A 17,205-nucleotide genomic window follows, 5' to 3' on the forward strand; every position below is an offset into this window, starting at 1 on the left:
CGGGTCCAGCACTACATCCAATGCTCTCTTCCTAGATACCTTCCCTCTCAAGCCCTTTGCTCAGCTACCTCCAACTCTCTAAGTGTCAGGCGTTTCTCCTGGCAGAGAGTGGGGAGTAGATCTCTCTCCTCTGCAGGTGGCTCCCTCCTGAATGACATCCCTGCCTCTCTAAAACTTGAGCCGGACCACCTGAAGTTCCTGAAGCAGCTCAAAACCTTCCTCTTCTCCACTGCTTTCTCTCTCTCCCTCCCCTGCTGACCTACCTGTCTGCCGCACCGTCCAGTTGCTTGGCTACACTCAGAGTCTCACTGGGTACCATGCTCTCTCTTGATCGGTTAACCGTGCACTGCTTCCGGGCCTGCAACACACTTAGAAGCTGTAACTGTAACCTCTACAGTCCCTTGCCTCCTTTGCACTTACCCAGAGCCACACTGCCCTGTGCTGCGCTTACTCAGAGTATTGATGCCCTATTGTCCCCGTCCGTCTCCCTGGCACTCCCCCCCCCCCTCTTCCCTTGCACTTCTCATTCTCGCACTTGCAGGATCTGATTGACACGAGGCCTACTAAGATTGTTTGTCTTGTCCTCCCTATGTCTTCCCTCTGTTGTCTTGTCACGCCTAGAAACACTTGTGTACAGGCGTGCTATAAATGAATTATCATATCATATCGTAACTGAGATTTAACAGTAGGCCAGTTCATCTGCAGGTCTGGTGCAAAGTTGCCACATAGCAAACCTGCATGGATCTACTTTGTTACCGGCTTCAGAAGTTGGCAAAATACATACCATTGGGAGGGATCATAACTGTGCATGAAAGAATTTAGAGTAGCGAAGGGAAAGCTGCGCACTCACTCGGCATCCCATACTCCGGGCACTCCTGACCTCATACATGCAAATAAACATCCTGAACAGCATGCCAGGGAGATAGGAAAGACAGTCACTTTACAACAAAGCAATAATTGTGGAACAATGAAATCAAGGGCCACTTTATGTGCTATGGTCAAACATTTCTACACTGTACACAAGCTTTTAGGCACAAGGATTTTGTCAAGTGACCGAGGACACCGAGATGGAAGTCTTGTGATGATCATAACAGAGATAATGGCAGAAAAAACATGCTATAACTGCCACTTACGAAAAGCAAAGTACATAGTCCGAAATGGATGTGTATTCAACTCTAAATGCTTTTGGAAGTTTTTGTCTGCATTGTGAACTTGAGGTGTTTAAGAACAGAGTGACTCACCCCCTGAAGTGTGCCTGAAATAACCCTTTAATGAGTCTTGCAATTGTTTTTTTATGGAATTCCAGAAAGACAAATGATTTGTTATTCCTATTCTTTCTTATTTATGGTCACTTCTCAAAGTGTTACACTTGTGGAACCCACTGTTTTTTAAGAGTCCCGAAGAAGAAAGCTAGCCACTCCAGAAACAAAGAGCCACATGGCGCTGGCTACAGCCAGGAGCTTCTATTTACTGTGGTTTGGTATTGCTTCCCCCTTCGCTGCATTGCTCTTTTTATAGTTGCTTGGCAGGCTCGGATTGCTCTATAGGGCAATAGGGCAAGCAATGCCCGAACCGAAAATGCAAAATACTAGCGTGGAACAGTTTTTTTGGTCAATGTGGCCGACTTTATTGGCCCATGTGGGCAGTTTGATAAGTTACTTCACCTTTCGGCTAGTAGTTTTGACCAGTGTTACTGAATAATTATTCTTTAAAATGCACAATTTGCATCACATTTGATCAAAAACCTCCACCTCGGGTACTACTTAAACAATCTGTCACAAAAGGAAGGAATAGCCATTTGCAACTGTGGGACACTTTTTCATTGGTGCCCGAGACAATTTTATGGCCCAGTACGACCCAGTTGCGTGGCACCTCTTTGGAATGGTTAATCCGTTATTTTTTATTTATTTCTTTATTGTTTGCTTGTTAGGTGCTTATACAGTAAGTAAATTCTGTTTCAAAGTGCCCAGAGGGCAACAGGGAGGGAACGAGGGAACATGGGAATGAAACACATTAAAATACACACAAAAACATATTACATACAGTAGAGGGAAAAAGAAGGATGAACCTACTTTGCCTTGTGAGTATTCAGAATGTGCAATGGCAACAAGGAAGAGGGGCGTGGGGGTAGTTGCTGGGGTGTCCGTGCTTGTGTTTCAGTCACAGATGAAGTGCAGGGTATGGTAAGTGCTACACAACCTGAAGCCGCGTTGGGTGGAAAGTACGAGCCTCCAGGGCGGAAGCGGGAGGGTGCAGAGGCAAGTGCTGAAGGTAGACATAAGCTGTGGCGATTGGTGGGGGTGGTCACAGGCCCCGAGGATGCATAAGGGCCCTGCACACCAAACATAGCAACTGTGGGATTAGCAGAGGAGGGAAGAAGGGAAGGAGGTGGTAAAGAGGAAAGTCTTGAGGAGCTTCCGGAATATAAGAAAGTCCAGCTCAAGATGCAGAGGAAGGGGGAGGCTGTTCCATAGGAGGGAGCCAGCTGAGGAAAGCGATCAACCTCCTGCCACCTATTTGGCAAAGCGCTTTACACACAAAGAATTGCTGCCAAAGGAGCATAGAAGTTTAGAGGGAGAGGATTTTGAAAGAGAGAGTTGCAGGGGGTGTAGTCCCCGGCCCCAGAAAGCCTTGTGGATGATGCAGCAGGATTTTAATTTAATCTGTGCAGCAACAAGTAGCCAGTTTAGACATTTTAGGGCAGGAGAGATGCAGTCCCCAGGTTTAAGGCCAAGGATAAGTCTTACTGCCCTATTCTGGATTAGATGGAGGAGGCGGACAGTGGAAGAAGGTAGATTCAGGAGGAGGCTATTGCAATAGTCAAGCCTAGAAAGAACCAGGGCTCAGGTAACATTGAGTTTCTGGGGGAAAGTGAGAAAAGGAAGAACTCTTTTGAGAAGGAGGAGTTGAAAGTGGGACTTCTTGGTAATTTCCTGAGTATGAGGGAGGAAGGAGAGAGAGGAACTGAAGATGACTCCAAGATTTCTGGTTTCAGAAGAAGGAGCAGGGGGAGAGGCCATGGAGGAAGGCCAAAGTGAAGGGAAGAAGGCAGGAGCAGGGGTCCCAATGGGAAGGATCTCAGTTTTTCTGGAGTTGAGGCAGAGATCGTTGGAAGTTCACCAGGACAGGATGGCAGCTTTCATATCGTGCCTCCGATTGCAATAAATATATTAATATTGGCCTACGCCAAGCTGCTCGAAAGTTGCTTGTGAAAGAATCCGTGTTGCAAGGTCCTGACCTTAAATCAATGTAAGCCGCCATTTTAGGTAAAACCGCCATTTTAGGATCCGCTTTGTAAAAGTCACCCTGTGAGTTAAAATGGTGGATGATGTCATTCCAGAATACAACATGGCCGTCTTGACCTCTGTACATAGCTAATATGTAACTTGCCTGCAGGCCACTTGTTGAGGTCGTGAACTGAGACCTTTTCCATCGTTGACCTGTGTGTAGAAGGATTACTCGTGCAATGAAAGTAATCCACGAGCATATGTTGGAACAATGTATTCAAATACTAAACGTAGAACATCTGTTTAACTACATTGTTTTAATGTTTGAGAAGGCCTGCATGGAAAAACTTAGAATACACAGTTATAGCATAGGTTTGTTGATACATGTATTAAAGGCAAACCAGTTATATGCGGTTGTTCGAGACTTGGCACAAACCCTAGATTGGTGATGTATTAAATGGAATATTAACCCGCAGTGGGGCTGGGCATCGTGCCCACCAAGTGTATAAAAAGCGAATGCATTCTAATGTACAACGTCTCTCACTGAACACACTGAACCAAGCTGGAGTTCGTTGTGTTGTACTGAGGGCCGATAGCTATCTGACTTTACTCTGTTTTTGTAACTGGATTCAATATAAAATAAAGTACTTTGTATGTTCCTTTGTAACCCGTGTTCGGTGTATTTCCTTTTGGGGTACTCAGTCTCGATATTTTGATTTTGTTTTCACAGTTGGCGCCCGAATAGGGACCCTCAAGATTGATGCCGGATTGTTGAAGGTTGACGCACGCTATCGGACCAGGATCGGACGGTGTGACATAAGGGGCCCCACTGAACGAGACGCGACACCTTAGCAGCGCTGCACGACCCGATCCTTGGACGATAAGCGTGTGGTCCGAGACGGCATCTTGAGGAGGGTCCACTTATCGAGGCGGGCAGATTTGCCGAAATCACCATACATGAGGTAAGACTAGTTAGTTAAGTTCTTTAAAATCCGATCGGACCTCCTTAGGTTTGGTCAGGTGAGTCGTGACCCGATTCTTAATTTAATCCTGACAATTTGAATTTTGGCGCATTGTATCTGCAGACACAATTATTGACCAGGTAACACCAAGAATTTCAGATATGCCTGGGAAATTGTCTACCTGCTTTAGGGCATTATTTCGCAGTGATAGACAATCTTTGGAATTTAGCCATCCGGCACCAGAGGAGGGGTCGCCGGCATGTACTATGTACTGTAAGCATGGCATTGGAAGTATAGTATTTAATGACATTTGGCACAGACAAACCAGACATGCCTCCGAACGTCAGTGGCTAATCAATGGTAGTTTTGAAATCCCTCGTATTGAGTATTTAGAGTCAATTCTATTAAAGAAAAAGGCTAGACCTGGAGCATTTGATGTTTTGCAGAATTGGAAAAAAGAAGCATTGCAACAACTTAAAAGTAGAGAGAAACATGCGCGGCGTCATAAAACGAACGCTGAAAAAGCATTGTTATATGATCAGGACAAACAGAGGCGACTAAAAATATGGATAGGGCTTTCTCACTCGGTATTCAGAAAATCTATCCTTCTAAAGATCTTCATATTTCTGATGAGTTTATTGACAAATTATTAAATGAACGAAGGCCTGGTGCTTCTGCGCCACCTCCGTATGTTCCTCTTCCTGCTGCTTTGCCTCTTCCTCCTGTTATTCCTGACCCACCTGTTGTTGTTCCTGTTGTTCTTGCTCCGCCTAATGTTCCCCTTCTTCCAGCTCCCCCACCTCTTTTTATCGCACCAGTTATAGTGCCTCCATCAAATTTGCCTGCTCCCTCTCTTCCAAGTGCTCCTGAGCTGCTTTTAATCGATCAAGGTGCAGGGTCGAAGGTTGTCACTCGCAATACTGTACCACCGGAGAAGAAACATGAGTTAATTGCATGGGCTAAGCATTGTATGGAGAAGGATGATCAAGCTAGGGTTTTTGGCACACTTTGTAATATGGATAATTTTCCTGAGAAAAATGTTTTTATTGAAGGTTTAGGGATTCAGTTATGCATAATGTGGGGAAGATTAAATAATGCGGATCTTCCGCAAGGGTAAAGAGATCTAAATACTCTAGCGCTTTCTAGAGACACTGTGGAGAAGGTAAATGAGCATGTCGAGAGGTTGTTTGGGTATAGAAAGGAGTTAGAAAAGTTACAGAATGAGGATGGCGAGGAGGAAAATATGTATGTACAGAAGCGGTTCCTTCTGTGTCGTAAATCGATATCTGAGGAAACGCAAATTTGTAAGAAAGACGCGATTAGATGGATTTCAGACATATCGATAACTCCTGTTGAAGTATATGACACGTATAGTCAATATACGCTAGAAATGCAGAGGAAAGTGATACAGGTAATGGTAGAGTACCTGCAGGATGAGTGTGTAAAAAGGAAGATTAGTTGTCCCACAGAGTTATTGAGCATTTATAAGAGAGCTTTTTCACTTGACACTTCTTCGACCGCTTTAGCGCTCAACTTGGCTTTGTTGCTTAGTAAGCGTTCGGAGTTGCCTACATCTCAGTTGCCTATGAGAGAGGTTCCTCCGACATTTGTCCCGAAGGTTGAGATTGCGGCTGATCCTGCACATAATATAGTCGCTGTGAACATTCCTGCACATTATGTATCGCAATTTGTTCACGTCCCGTTTTCACGACAGGAAGTGAACACCATTAGACAATCTATTCCTGATATTAGGAAAAATCCGACAGGATTCTATAAAGAAATAGAGTCTGTCTTGCAATCCTCAGTGTTCACCCTAGGTGACATTGATTTGTTGTTTCCTGTAATCCTACCCGTAGATTTGTGGAAACAGGTTAGAACTATAGACGACGTACCGGGGTTGGGAGATACGTGGGCTAACATAACTAGGCTTGACGGAGAAAGGCCAGCTCGAGAGAGACCACCTCAGGTTATACTAACTTTGCCTGACAGAATCTTTGCTAAATTAAAAACCATAATTCCCGAAAAGAGAATTATTTGGGACAAGCTTACGGCCTGTGTCCAAGGAAAGTCTGAGGGTGCTACCAAGTTTTTTAATCAGTTCGAACAGGTATTCTCGGATTTCAGTGGACAAGACTTAGGCACAGAGTCTGGGAAAAGATTATTTGTGGACAAATTTGTATGTGGATTGCTGCCTGACATCCAGTCACAAATTATGTCTTCTGAGAGCGCTTGGCAGGCGAAATCACAATCAGAAGTACTGCAGATGGCTCAGTACTACGAGAACCGTGTCGATTATGAAAAAGATAGGATTGAAAAACAAAAAGGCGATTTGAAAACTAAAGTGCTATTGCAGCAAATTGTTAGAGGCCCCAGAGGGGGTAGTTCTCAGGTTAGAGGTCAGTATTTCCCGCAGGGGAATGTGCCATTGGGTCCTGTGAACATTACCCAGTGCGCTTATTGTCGTCGAGAGGGTCATTAGTGAGCACAATGCCCCGTCCTTCAACAAAGGTCAAATAATACATCTGGTAATATGGGTAGGCGATCCTGAGGTCGCCCGGGTGTAGGGGGCCCTAGTAGAGGTCAGTTTACACAGGACCCTCAGCAACCTTTCTCGCAGGACAATCAGACTCAGAGTGTGGACACCAGGAACATATTTGATCATCCTTCTGCTGCATATTTATCTGAAGAGCTTCCTTTTGATGATATTTTGTTTAGTTAGGATTGCCCGAAGCAGGGTTTGGAAGCTACACCTATTCCCGTCAATCAGAAAGGTCCCTACGCTGAAATGGTGGTGGGAAATAGGAAACATCAGTTTTTGATAGACACTGGAGCACAGAAGTGTTTCATTGAGCATTCACAGGTTCCAAACATTCCACTGTCAGGGCACACCAATGTTTCTGTAGGGTTTTCTGATACACCAGTTTTTTGTCCGGTTTCTATGCCGGTACCTATTTTTTGGGTCCCTTTACGGACCATTGTCTATTTCTGTTGACTTCGGATTGCGGAGAGAAGTTGCTGGGGTTGAATCTGTTAAAAGAATTAAATGCAGTGATTTATTGTTCTTCTGATGGAGTGCGCTTGACGATTTCACCACAGCAATTTTCTGCCTCGCAATTCTTGACTAGACCTTTACCTCCAGAATTAATGAATGTACCAGAGAGCTTGTGGGCTGTCGACGACAATGATGTCGGTGTTTTATAGATTGAACCTGTCAAGATAGTTTTGAAACATGGAATTGAGCTGCCACGCATTCCTCAGTATAAGATTTCAGTTGAGGGCGAGCGAGCTTTGCAATGCATTGTTTCCGGTTTTGAGCATCGTGGGGTGATTGAAGAAATTTCAGGGAGTTTGCGTAACAGTCCGATTTTACCCGTGTACAAGAAAGGCGATAATGCAATTCCATTCCGTTTCATAAATGATTTACGTGCCATTAATAAAGTTGTGGCACCACAATTTCCAGTTGTGCCTGATGTAACGACAATCCTAACCATGATTCCAGCCACAGCTACTTACTTTAGTGTTGTGGACCTAAAGAATGCGTTCTTTAGTATTCCTATACACAAGGATAGTAGATATTTGTTTGCGTTCACCTTAGGGGGACGCTCATTCACATTTATTCGTGCAGTTCAAGGGTCCACAGAGTTTCTTAGCATTTATAGTAGGGCTTTGAAAGAACAACTTGATACCCTTGAATTGCCCTCTACCTGTACTTTGCTTCAGTACATTGATGATTTGCTTCTAGCTGCTGACTCTGAGAGTGCCTGTAAGGAGGGCACTGTGTTGTTGCTTATCCATGTAGCTAAGCATGGTCACAAAGCTTCGCTTAAAAAATTTCAATATTGTTGTCAGGAGGTCGCCTATTTAGGCTATCTCCTGTCAAAGGAGGGAAGAAGATTGACACCTGAAAGAATAAAACACATTTCTGGCATGTCTGTCCCAAATACACAGAAGGAAGTTAGAGCATTGATAGATATGGCTTCTTACTGTAGGTTGTGGATCAAAATTTTTCACCAGTGATCAAACCGATGTTGGCTTTGACAAAGAAGGACATTTCTTTGCCATTGCCATGGAACGCGGTACACCAGCAGTCGTTTGACTTGCTTCAGACTGCATTATGCTCTGCACCAGTTTTGGGCACACCAAACTATAAAAAGGCCTTTGTGTTGTTTGTGCCTGAATGTGATGGATGTGCTTTGGCTGTATTAACGCAGGAACATGGAGGGAAGAATAGGCCGTGCGGTTACTTTTCTTCCGCCCTTGATCCTGTAGCATGCGCTTTGCCAAGATGTTTGCGAGCTGTCGCTGCTGCTGCCGTGTCTGTAAAACAGAGTGAGGGAATGGTCCTAGGCCATGATCTAACCATGATGGTACCTCACTCTGTAGATGTTCTACTGAACCGAACTCAAACGCAACACCTCACTTCTGCACGGTTGACAAGATATTAATTGATCTTGTTTGCTCCTCACATTCAAATTAAGAGGTGTTGTGTTCTTAATCCGGCTGAACTCCTACCTTTCCCGCAAGATATTACTTGCGGCGATGAAATGCCGTATGATTGTTTGTATACGACCGAACAAGAGACAAAGGGTAGAATTGATTTGAAAGATACTCACTTGGATAATCCACAAGGAGATCTGTTTTGTGACGGCTCCTGCTTCAAACTTCCGGATGGTACATCCACAGCTGCTTATGTGATCACTACATTGAGCACGGTTGTGGAAACTAAGAGAATCACACATAATTCTGCGCAGGCCGCAGAGATTATAGCATTGACCCGAGCTTGTGAACTTTCCGAAGGGCTTGCAGTAAATATATATACTGATAGTCAGTACGCCTTTGGGGTGGTTCACAACTTTGGGAGACTTTGGTCAGAGAGAGGGTTCCTAACTTCGTATGGCACCAAAATTCAACATGGCTCCCTAATAGTACAACTACTCTCAGCGCTTGCGCTCGCTACTCAGTTAGCAGTTATGAAATGTGCAGCACATTGAAAGATTACAGATGATATAGGGAAAGGGAATGCTTTCGCTGATCACATAGCTAGGCAAACTGCTACCGATCTCCTTACGGAGATGTATGTTTCGAGGGAATCTGTAGATGCTTATGCAATAGATGAGGGTGTTGGGTCTGTACGGGATATCCAAGCTGATGCCACGTTAGAAGAATCCAAAAGGTGGGCTGAAGGCTTGGGGAAACTAGATGATGACGGTGTTGGGTGGACATAGTAGAAGGGAAATGGCTACTCCCTGACGCATATGTCATGATGATGGTCATCATGGCCCATGGTCCTACGCATGTATGTGCCCAGAAGATGACAAAAATGTTAGAGAAAGTTTGGGTGAATGACAAAATTTCGAAAATTGCCCAGCGCTACATCCAGGAATGCATGATTTGCCTGGAACACAACGTGGGAAAGGGGACAGTAACTCCAAGGGGTAGTTTTGGGCCACCCTCTGTCCCCTTTGAAGTGATCCACTTTGATTTTATTGAAATGGAACGATGTGATAATAAGAAATATGTACTGGTGGTTATCTGTGCTTTTAGTAAATGGGTTGAGGCTTTCCCTGTTAAAAATGCTACAGCTATGACTACTGCAAAAATCATGTTAAAAAAATACTTCCCGCGGCTCGGTTTGCCAAGAGTTATCTGGTCGGACAATGGTCCACATTTTGTCGCTGCTGTAATTCTGCAGATATGTACGGCATTACGAATTGACAAACAGTTCCATTCGGCCAGACATGCTCAGAGCGCCGGACTAGTAGAAAGACACAACGGTATCATCAAGAACAAGCTCGCTAAAACGTGTGCCGGCACCAAACTAAAATGGCTGAACGCCTTACCGATCGTGTTGTTATCCATGCGCAAAACCCCTCAAACTAAGATTGGGCTCTCTCCATTTGAGGTGGTAATGGGGAGACCTGCCAATATTTGGAACCTTCCTAAATGTAACTCATTAAGAAATGTTGAAAATGTATTACTTTCAGATTATTGTAGCCAGTTGACTAAAAACCTGTATTTGATTTATCACAAAGTACGAGAAGCTTTACCTGTGCGATACGAGGGCCCGGGCCACAGCATACCGCCTGGAAGTTGGGTGCTCGTCATTCTTTTGAGCGCTCCTCTTGCCTCGCGCCTCGCTGGCATGGGCCATTCCAAGTCCTGTTGGTGACCCAGACAGCGGTGCGGGTCGCTGGGAGAAAGAACTGGATCCATGCGTCCCACGTCAAGAAACTTCCTCACCCTGTGCCACACGTTACAGAAGAAACAGAACCCCTCGCTGACACTTCAACCAACAATCCCAAAGCAGTAAGTAGCACTGAGAGTGTGTCGGAGAATCTCTCTGAGCGCGTGAGGCTTGGGGAAGCTGCCATTTTGTCTCCACACGCTCCACAAATTTTGCATCCGGAAACTGCTATTTCAAATTCAGCACCTTCACTTGCTTCCGACACGTTGCTTCCAGCAGGAAGTGATGACATATTGTTTCCGGATCAACCAGTACCAGGAAAAGTAAGGTACAATCTACGACCACGAATATAGACTTACGGCACGGTTTTGCTGTGCATCTGATAGACTTACGGCACGGTTTTCTGTGCATCTGATAGACTTATGGCACGGTTTTGCTGTGCATCTGATAGGCTTACGGCACAGTTCGGCTGCTTTTTGCCCAAATTTGAGAAAGGGGATTCTGTTGGCTAGGGTTGTGGAAGGACTAAGAAGTCGCTCGACCGGGAGGTCACCAGCAACGAACTTTGGAGTATCCGTTTGAAGACTACGATGCCCGCTACCGCTACCACTTGTATGGGACTTGTAAATAAGGGGGTGACCAACCGGGACGATAGACAAAATGCCTGGGCCCTGAAAATGTATTGCTGTATTTTTATGATGATATTTGGGTTTTTAATAGTCACTGCCTTAGGATTGTGGTACCTCGAGAAAACTCATTCTTTAGAACTTTTGTTGCCTACTGAAAGTGCACCTATTGTTCCTACTCCCTTTGTACATTTGCATACTCTTTCCCCTAGGGATTCTCAGCACAGACAAAGGTAGCACAATAACACTCTACTGCTTATCATGAATGCTACGCATGCCATTTTTAACAAATCTAACTGTTGGGTCTGTTCACCTTTACCGCAACATGGGGATAAGGGGCTAGATTGGTATATTCATCCTTTACCTTTGACAACTGCTTGCTATATTTCTCTTAGAGCACTGTTCTTTGGCCGATGGAATGATAGCATCTCAGGGAACTTTTATAGCACCAATTTGAATAGTTTTGAGAAATGTGTTTTGACTGCCCTGGGATGCTCGCTTTTTGCAAACAGGAGTAAACCGAATGTTGCTTCTATTAGGCCTTCTGATAAACTGTCTCATCCTTTCCAATCTTTGATTTCCTTTAAGATGGCTCCAATAGGCAACAAGGATGCCATGCCTCCTTCTTACACTGTTAACCATAGCCCCAATTCAGTTTCTTTTTGCATACAGAGGAATGGAACTCAGTCAATGGGAAATTTTCTAGGTTGTGCCAATGTTGCAAATTTGACTGGGGAAAACAGACCTTTGTATGTAGGCGAACCTGTCTACTTTGTCTGTGGTAATGTAGCATTCCCATGGTTGCCCAGGGATTGGCAGGGAACCTGTTATTTAGGGATCCTGTTTCCTGGGGTGTTTATAGCTAGTACAAGAGAAGTTTCGACGGCTCGTCCACGGCGGGACGAGAATGGTGACATCCCAACACAAATCTTGGGAGATATAGCTAAATCAGTTGTGCCATTTTGGGGGCAGATAGCGAATTCAGAAGATATCAGAAAACTAGTGAGAGTACTGGAGAGAACCATCAACCGGACCATGGACATACTCTATAATATGACGTTAGAACAAAAGGCAAATAGATTAGTAGCACTTCAAAACCGAATGGCATTAGATGTCATTCTAGCTGAGCGTGGTGGAGTGTGTAAATTAGTGGGGTCTGCTTGCTGTGTTTTCGTACCAGATTCTTCCCCAACTATCTTCAAGGCAATATAGAATCTGCACGTCCTTAGTTCAGAAGTGCATGTTCCCGAGGGAAACTGGGATCTAAGCGCTTGGTTCTGGGACTTCTTGCGATCTTCGGGTTGGAAGGTACTTTCGGTCTTGCTAATTATTTTGGGAACCCTGTTGTTTCTTTGTTGCTGTATTCAGTGTCTGCCTGGTATGTGTTCGATGCTAGGGGGATGTTGCGCACAAGCGGTAGGTTCGATAGGACATAAAATATATGCCCCGAATAAAACTTCCAAAGTATATGTGTTGAAAGATATTTTATCAAATTGCCTGATGGAAATAGATATTTCCGATGGTGATTCAGGGTGCATGGACGATGATGCATGGAGTTATTTGCAAGGAGATCCAAAGTAGTTTTTAGCACTTGGCATAGGCCAAAAGGAGGGTTTGTCGAAAGAGAAATCATATCGTGCCTCCTATTGCAATAAATATATTAATATTGGCCTACGCCAAGCTGCTCGAAAGTCGCTTGCGAAAGAATCCGTGTTGCAAGGTCCTGACCTTAAATCAATGTAAGCCGCCATTTTTGGTCAAACCGCCATTTTAGGATTCGCTTTGTAAAAGTCACCCTGTGAGTTAAAATGGTGGACGATGTCATTCCAGAATACAACATGGCCATGTTGACCTCTGTACATAGCTAATATGTAACTTGCCTGCAGGCCACTTGTTGGGGTCGTGAACTGAGACCTCGTCCTTCGTTGACCTGTTTATAGAAGGATTACTCGTGCAATGAAACTAATCCACGAGCATATGTTGAAACAATGTATTCAAATACTGAACGTAGAACATCTGTTTAACTACATTGTATTAATGTTTGAGAAGGCCTGCATGGAAAAACTTAGAATACACAGTTATAGCATAGGTTTGTTGATACATGTATTAAAGGCAAACCAGTTATATGCGGTTGTTCGGGACTTGGCACAAACCCTAGATTGGTGATGTATTAAATGGAATATTAACCCGAAGTGGGGCTGGGCATCGTGCCCACCAAGTGTAGAAAAAGCAAATGCATTCCAATGTACAACGCCTCTCACTGAACACACTGAACCACGCTGGAGTTGGTTGTGTTGTACTGAGGGCGATAGCTATCTGACTTTGCTCTGTTTTTGTAACTGGATTCAGTATAAAATAAAGTACTTTGTATGTTCCTTTGTAACCCGTGTTTGGTGTTTTTCCTTTTGGGGTACTCAGCCTCGATATTTTGATTTTGTTTTCACAAGCTAAGCAGTCAGGGACGATGGAAGGTGCAAGAGGGTCAGCAGGAAGTTTGAAAAAGCGTTGTGTGTCATCTGCATAACACTGGAAGTTCGCGGAGAAGGAAGAGATGAGGAGTGCCAGCTGAGCAAGGTAAATATTAAAGTGCCAATGGGAGAGGATAGAACCCTGGGGTACACCACAGCAGGAGAAGGAAGTAGGAGATGAGGAGGTGCCCAGGATGACTTCAGAAGAGAGTTAGATAGAAAGGAGGTCAGCCAAACCAGTGCCTGTTCGAGATACCAAGGGTATCATGGAGCCTTTGTATGAGGATGGAATGGGTGACCGTTTCAAAGACATAGGAAAGATTGAGAAGGATGAGGACATCTGGGGAGTTAGAGTCCAGTGATGCAAGCAGCTCTTCACGGGTGTTCAGAAGAGCAGTTTCTGTGCATCTGGGTGCTCGGAATCCAGATTGATGGTGATGGAGAACACCAACAATTCAGTGTGCGAATTGAGTTCAGGCAAGACAAGCTTTTCCCACAGTTTCCCCAGGAAGAGGGTGATCGAAATGGGTTGGTAGTTGGCTGGACAGGCAGGGTCTGATGAAGGTTTTTCAGGATGGAGTGCATAAGGGAGTACTTGAGGGAGGAGGGGAAGATCCAGTGGAAAAAGAGTTGTTGCAGAAATCAGCGAGTGCCAATGTTGTCCTTGGTGATTCTGGATGAGCAAGGGGAAACCTGTTTCGAAGAGACCTTCATGGAGCGGACAACTCTTGTAACTTCTTCAGGTGTGACAGGGGTGAAGGAGGAGAGGAAGGAAGGAGGATGGTGAAGGGCCAAGGGAGGCAAGGGAGTGTGAGATGGGTTGGGCGGGTTAATAACAAGGGTGTCCAGGATGTCCTGCGTTTTGGTATCGAAGTGTGTGGCCAGTGCGTTGTAGAGGGCCTGGGAACGAAGAGGGTAGGAGGAGACTGGGGATGGGTGGGCTAGTTCCCTGCAGATTCAGCCATGTTTTTGGATTCCCTAAGTAGCCAGGCCTAAATGTGGGCCCTTTTCTTGGCATGGATGGAGAGTCTGTATTGCCTTTGGAGCATGTCAGTTTGTTAGAGGGTGAGCCTGAGGTTTGCCACTTCCATTCCGCCACTCGCCATTTTCGCAAGTTCAGAGTTGTACCAGGTGTTACGCTCGGAGGAAGATCCTCATGACTGGGGCAATAATGTCAAGGGCGATTGGTGATGGCCAAGTGGAAGTTGCTGAGAGCAGAGTCAATGGTAGAGTCTGAGGTTGGGGGACACAGGGTGTTGGGACAAACTCCCAGGTATGCCAGAGGGCCACTAGCAGTTTGCAGACTTTCGGAAGGCCCAACACCTTCCACAAGACAAACGGAGGACTCAGTCAATGGCAAGTTCCTACTATGGTTTATTACAGGAAAACCAACAGGGATCAGCAAAGGGACAGAAAAAAATCCATGGACATTGCAACTTCTCCTAGCTTGCAGGCCAGTTTTTTACCCTAATGACATCAGAGTGACGTTACGACCAGGGCCCTTCTCCAGAAAACCTATTGGACCACTGGATTGGTCAGCAGGAGCCTAATAACCGATATGGTCATCAATATGTGTTATTCTACTAGCTCTCCCATTTCAGGTGGCTGGCACGCTACTTCCTCAAGTCACTGGCCCTCATTACGACCCTGGCGGAGAGGGGTTTACGCCAGCGTAATGCATGGCGTACCTCTCCGCCAGATTAGGACTTTCCGTAGCGCCATGGTGATTTTTACGCCCGGATTTTCCGGGCGGAAAAATCCATGGCGCTACGGGTCCCCTCGTTAATTACGCCACCGTATTCTACGGTGCCGTAATTGACGCCTTCCCCACTGGGGAAGGGTAAATGGGGATTGGGGACTTACCGCCCCGCCAAGGTCGGAATGGGGCGGTAAGTCCGCCAACCCCCATGGCGGAGTTGGCAGCTCTGCGCCATGGTCCATGGTGCAAATTGCACCATGGATCTCCGCCAGGGTCGTAATGAGGGCCACTATCTATACCAAGTTTGCAGTGTGAGGGTCTTACCATTGGTTCTTGCCCATTGCTACCCACCCCATGGATACTAAACTGTGATTGGCTAGAGCTGACATCCACAGGCCTGGGATCTGCAACGGTTCTCAGCTCTGGGTGTAACTTTTCAAGGTAATAAGAATGACTTTGTGTCTGCATTGTAACTTGTGTGTACTACCTTAGGCTATGAGAGTACTTTTTCATGCCGTGCAACACTTGCCTCACATTGTAACTTCTTTGTTGCGGTCCTCTGTCTAGTAACATGATATCGCCCTCTTTCCCAATGCTGGCTGCTGTCCTTTGTCTGCGTTGGCCGGGTCACATGTTTAGAGCCCATGATTTGGAGCTGTGCAGCTCTGAATTATGAGAAATTATTTGCGTTTATTGCAGCTGGTGCTACGGTCATTCAGGGAATGGATTGTCATCCATATCTTGTGGCCTTTGCAGCGGGTCCTGTCTCACACGTTTTGCTCTCTGTTCAGCCTGAATTCAACTCAGTTCAGCTCTTGCTGAGAGTCCTGTGGCCTGCTGTAGTTGTCCTAAATCACAAAGCGGCATCAACAGTGTTTGTGCTATTCTATATTCTCCATAGGTTAGTCACACTGGGTTCTGTCAGATTTCATAGGTGCTCCCGCAGTTCCATAAGTTTATTTGCAGCTTTGCTCAGGGTCTCTTGCTTCTTGCGGTTTCTGCATTTCTGCATTTGGCTAATGGAAAAATAATAAAAGCAATGACAGTACGTATATGTATCTGTCCTCTATCAACAGAAATGTATGCCTGTGTTCTTCATGTTTTCGAGTGCGTTTTTGTGTCCTGAAGTGCGGATGGCACGTGTGTTTCTTGTCTAATGCTGCTAAATTGTGGTGCCTCTAACGACGTCAGAAACATGGCTTCTTGGTGCTTTAATTGATACTGTCAATTGAGGTGTCTTTGGTTGCAGTCTGGGGCTCCTCGTCTACTCTGGGGTAGATTTGTACTGCACCTGGCCTGCAGGGCTGGCTGAGGGGGTACCTCTTGACATATTTGTCAACCAGAGGACTTTTTGGAATTCACCCGAAATAGGAGGAGTGATTGCAATGTTTCCTGGTCTTCTTCCGTGTCATGTCTTTCATAGGAGGGGGAGGAGGAGGTAGGCTTCCCCATCCCTCTTCAGGGGGGATGAAGGTGGATGCGAGGGCAGCATCTGACACTCCTTTCATCGGATGGATGTTCGCGAACGAGGTTTGCAGGGCTTTTGGAGGAGTGTTCAGAGGGCCAAAGGGACCTAGGTGTGAGGAGAGGAGAGAATGGTCTGACCAAGAGAGAGGGGTGACCAGAGGGGGGGAGAGAGAGGTCAGAGTGGATGAGGGCATCCAGCGTGTGTCCCGCCAAATGGGTTGGACCAAAAGGGACAATGGAGAGGGATAGAGAGGCGCAGAGGTCAATGAAGAGAGTGGTTGCTGTAACAGAGGAGTCCAATTGGATGTTTCAATCACCCAAGAGGAGGAGATTGGGGGTGGTTGAAAGTAAGGAAGAACATAAATCAGCACATTCAGAGAGGAACAGGGTGGTAGCACCTGGAGGCCGGTAGGTGGTGGCAATGGTCAGAGAGGAGGAGGGAGAGATGACCAACTTGCAGACCAGGCTCTCAAAGCAAGAGTAGAGCTGGGTGGGTACGATGGAAGAAGGAACTCACTCAGGGAAGATTAAGGCAATCTCGCCGGGGGTACAGTGAGGATGAGACTTGGAAA

This window comes from Ambystoma mexicanum, chromosome 8 (genome assembly GCF_040938575.1).
Source record: "Ambystoma mexicanum isolate Mex_15411 chromosome 8, UKY_AmexF1_1, whole genome shotgun sequence".
NCBI lineage: Eukaryota > Metazoa > Chordata > Amphibia > Caudata > Ambystomatidae > Ambystoma > Ambystoma mexicanum.